This window comes from Eutrigla gurnardus (assembly GCF_963514095.1).
Source record: "Eutrigla gurnardus genome assembly, chromosome: 1".
Classification (NCBI taxonomy): Eukaryota; Metazoa; Chordata; class Actinopteri; order Perciformes; family Triglidae; genus Eutrigla; species Eutrigla gurnardus.
The window spans coordinates 35,136,716-35,141,085 of NC_139915.1; the positions used below are offsets into that span (position 1 = coordinate 35,136,716).

The window sequence follows — 4,370 nt, forward strand, 5'->3', positions numbered from 1 at the left end:
AAGTCCCTCGGTAATGAGACACCTAAATATTTCATGGACTCAGCCTCCCGTTTCCAGTTGGACATGGTCCTAATGGAGGGTGGGGGGGTCATAGTTGAATGTCAGTACTTGAGTTTTCTTATTAATTTTACAACCAGAAATGAAACCAAATTCCTGTAATAATTTCATCCATTTTGGGAGTGTGTGTGTAGTTGTATTAAACGTATCAATAAGTGGTCAGCAAACAGGGCCAGTTTTTGCCCCCGGATGTCGTTGTTGCCCCCTTTCTATCTGATCTTTGCCTAATCAATGACTTCTGGGTTCTATAAACAGGGCGAAGAGGAGCGGCCATCACAGCACCCTCGTCTCCTTCCTCTTTCCAGAATGAATGAATGGTTAAATCACCGTTGATTTGAATTCTAGCTGTTGCTTTGTTGTATAATGCTGCAATCGTGTGGATTATAGTTGTATGAAAGCCACGTTTTAAAGTCCTTTCTATAAAAACTGAATGGAAGGCTTTCTCTGCATCCAAACTTCATATCAGTGTCTCTAGTTTGTGTGATTTGTCTCATAATGTGTGGTGTTTTCCTGATATTATCTTGGTCTGTGTTTGTCTGACAAAGCCAGTCTGGTCCTCATGTATTAATACTGCTAGTATATGTTCTATTCTTTAGTTCAAATGGAGGGGAATCCTTTAGAATCCTTATTTAGAAGACTTACAGGGCCATAACTCCCACACTCCAGCCTGTCTTTGCCCTCTTTAGGTAGGATTGAAATCATTGCCTCCCTCCATGAGGGGGGGTTTAATAATGTTGGAATGAATTGATCTTGCATTGTTTTGGACCATTCTGTGGTAAAGCCGTCTGTCCCTGGAGACTTCCCCCCTTTCATTCTCCTGATTGCTGATTGAATCTCTTCTTTTGTTATTTAGATATGAATTTGTCATTTTGTTCATCAGTAACCTTTGGGAGGTTTATCTGGGCCAGGAAGGCATCCATCTGGTTGGCGTTGCTCGTCTGGTTGGGAATAGAATGTTTGATAGTAGTTTGGAAAGCGTTGTTTAACTTTCTCTGGACAAGTTTCTATTTCTTTTGTTGCAGAATTTCTTCTTTTATGTTTAGTTCTATCCGCTTGTTGTTTTCTTAACTTCTATGATAGAAGTTTCAGTGATTTCCCACGACTTCATAGTATTGTTGCTTTGTGAAAAGGAGTTTTCTTTGGATTTCCTGAGTATTTATTTCATCTATTTCTTTTTTTCATTGTATAATCTTATGTTTGTTGTCATCTTGGGGAGACTTTGCATGTTGGTTCTGTCGTCTCTTCAAGTCCTCTTCTCATGTTCTAACTTTTTCTTCTCTAATTGTCTTCTCATATGAGGAGATGGCTATTATTTGACCCCTGATCACCGCTTTTAGTGCATCCCAGAGAATAGCTGGAGTCACTTCTTCATCATCATTATTTTCCAAATCCATTTTAAAACTCAGTTTTTATTTAAGTTTCATTCAAAATCATGTACAGAATCATATTTCATCACATCTGCTGTTTTATAGGCCTACACAAGATAACAGTCAAGGTAACAACAAAAGCGACGGAGACTATACTGACAAAGAAAAATATAAAATACAATAGAATAAAGCAAGGTGAAATAAAAGACAGAGTTATATTAGTATATCCATAGCAGGGCTCCACCTTTTAGTGAAGATGTGTTTTTGAAGTCTCAGGGAATATGTTATTTCTTCCATTTGATATATTTCCTTTATTTTTTCCCTCCACATATTGGCCCTCATTTATCAATCTTGCGTGAAAACGGGCGCAGATCTGAGCGTAGGTTTGGTCGTACGACAGGAAACACGTGTGATTTATGAAACGTTCGTATCTGACCAATCTCAGCGTAGGAATGAGCGGGTCTTGATAAATGCGGCGGCTGAATTCAATCGTCATTAACATGTTACGCCCTTAAATATTCCTGGTTCGGAGGCCCCGCCCACTGAGGTCAAACATGGAGAGACCAAATACTGGTAAGAAAACAAACTTTTCCGACACGGAGATCGGCTTCCTAACATCTGAAGTGGAGCGAAAAAAAGATGTGCTTTTCTGCAGTTTGAAGAGTGGAGTGAAAGGGGCATAAAAACGCTGTCTGGAAGAAGATCACGGAGGCAGTCAACAGCGTTGCCGTAGAGGAACGGACTCCGGCTGAGGTTTGGATATAATTATCAATAACTTAAGCTACGCCTCACAACTTAAATTAATCTTTTCATCCGCAGCCTAAAAGCTTATGCCTGCTAATTAATCAAGACTATTCTTTACATTTAGGTCAAGAGAAAGTGGTCCGATTTAAAGCTGGCCACCAAAAAGCTTGTTGCTGCACTGAAGCCAGCATCAGGCAGACTGGAGGAGGCCAACCAGACTCCAGCCTGATCCTGACGGGGACCGAGGACAACATTGCCTCATTGATAGGGTCAGAGTCCATCTCTGGCATAAGCGGTGGAGGAGACACGGACGCACTCGCGTCAGAGCCAGAGCAGAATGGGAACCAACAACCCCCTTTTGCTTGCATTGTAAAAATCAACCTGACTGTACACAATTTCTTACAAATAATGAGGCTTACTCATGTTACATGGGTGACATTTTTATTGTATTAAATGTTTGAGAGCCAGGCACCAGCATGATGTCGGCCAGGTCTCCTCCCCAGAGCGGTCCCACTGCTGCCCCCCGTGCTGCGCCCAGACCAAACATCATCACTGCAGAGGTTCTGGAGAGACAGGCGGAGATGTGCACTTTATTGACAGCAGTTGTCGGAGCACTTGGGGCAATAAATGACACCCTAAAAGGAATAAATGAAACTGTAAAAAAGCCATAATAAAATGTTCAAATGACTATACGTTGTCCGTTTAGTATGCCTTTTTCACCAACAATATTTCACATTACTGATTAAATACTGCATTTGCACGAGTTTAAGGTATACTTTAGGTTTTAAAAGCTCTGAATGAGGTCCTGTCTCCTCCGTATCGCCCCCAGTGGAGGCTGTGCTGGCCACGGTTCCATGGGCATTGGTGCGTCTGTTTAAACTATCATATTGTTTAGTTTCTGCCTAATGCTTACAGTTTTTTTCAATTGTTTATATGCAATTTTGAAAACCGGGTTCTTTTTAAAAAAAATATAATCACAATTATCCAAACACCACACTCAATTTGCATAATTCCTAGATTGTTTGCAAAATGACTCACTTCAGTCAAAACATACACACTTCAGTCAAAACATACACACTTCAGTCAAAACACACTTCAGTCAAAACACACTTCAGTCAAAACACACTTCAGTCAAAACACACTTCAGTCAAAACATACACACATATCTGTGAAAATGCTATTAGTTTTCATTGAACCAACACAGTCCTCAATGATCAGACACTATTGCAGCCAGTTTCACACTGCTGTGATCAATAAAAAACACATTTGTATAAAAACTGATTTTAGGAAATAGCATGTGCTAGATTTTTGTCCAGACATTGTTATGTAAGGGATAATTTAGATAAAAATAGTGACAAACCCACAACATTCTTCATGATTAGTTTGAGATATAGGGAGAATGTACACAAATAGGCCTACTATAAACTTACCAAGCACTGCACAACACTGATGCTGCAGACTGAATATTTCAAGTATTTATTTGATCTACCTCTTCCTCTATCTCCTTCTTCTCCTCTTCCTCTACCTGGGCCTCCTCCTCTACCTCCTTCTCCTCTTCCTCTACCTCCTTCATCTCCTCTTTGAGCTCCCCCTCTCATTCTCACTCTTCTTCTTCTTCTAGCTCCTTCCATTGTTGTTGAAGACAGGTGAACTCACCTGCTGCCTTTTATAGCACACCTGAGTGCTGCGTTTTCCAATAAGCCCATGTGTGCTTCCACACTTGGTGGATGTGATGATCCAATGTGTTCATTAGTGTGGTTGTTGGCAATCCGGGGCTTTGTAATGACAAGGAAGTAACCTCACAACCCTTCTCTGTGTCTAAGGTGTGAAAATGTGTGTAGCGTTTTACAAATCCCTGTGTAATGTTTTACAAAAAGGGTGAAGCAGACATTGTGTGTAATGTTGTGCAAATCTGTGGAGGTGTTTTGCTCCTTGGAGTAGAATTTCGCAAATTGTGTGGACATTTTTATTTTAGTGTGTAAACAATCGTAAAAACCTGTAAACACTAAAAGTGGTTGCTATGCCCAAATCATCCCAACCTCTAGCTTTGGTGACCATGCCCTAAACAAAAGCACCAAACCTGCAAACACAATATATGCTTTGCACTGGGTTTGAAATTCTCCAACACACTTCTTGCAAAACACGACACACTGTTTTTTTTACATAAGACACATTGTTCAAAAAGGAAGACTCATGCAATCA

The 4,370-nt window shown here is 40.4% G+C and overlaps 1 long non-coding RNA gene across 1 annotated transcript; it reads left to right on the top strand.

Annotated features, from left to right (window-relative positions):
* The first annotated feature begins 1,542 nt into the window (after positions 1 to 1,542).
* LOC311014060 lies at positions 1,543 to 2,855 on the top strand. Its single transcript, XR_014597220.1, has 2 exons — positions 1,543 to 2,177; positions 2,293 to 2,855. It is a non-coding gene; the product is annotated as an uncharacterized lncRNA (long non-coding RNA).
* Positions 2,856 to 4,370: the final 1,515 nt, after the last annotated feature.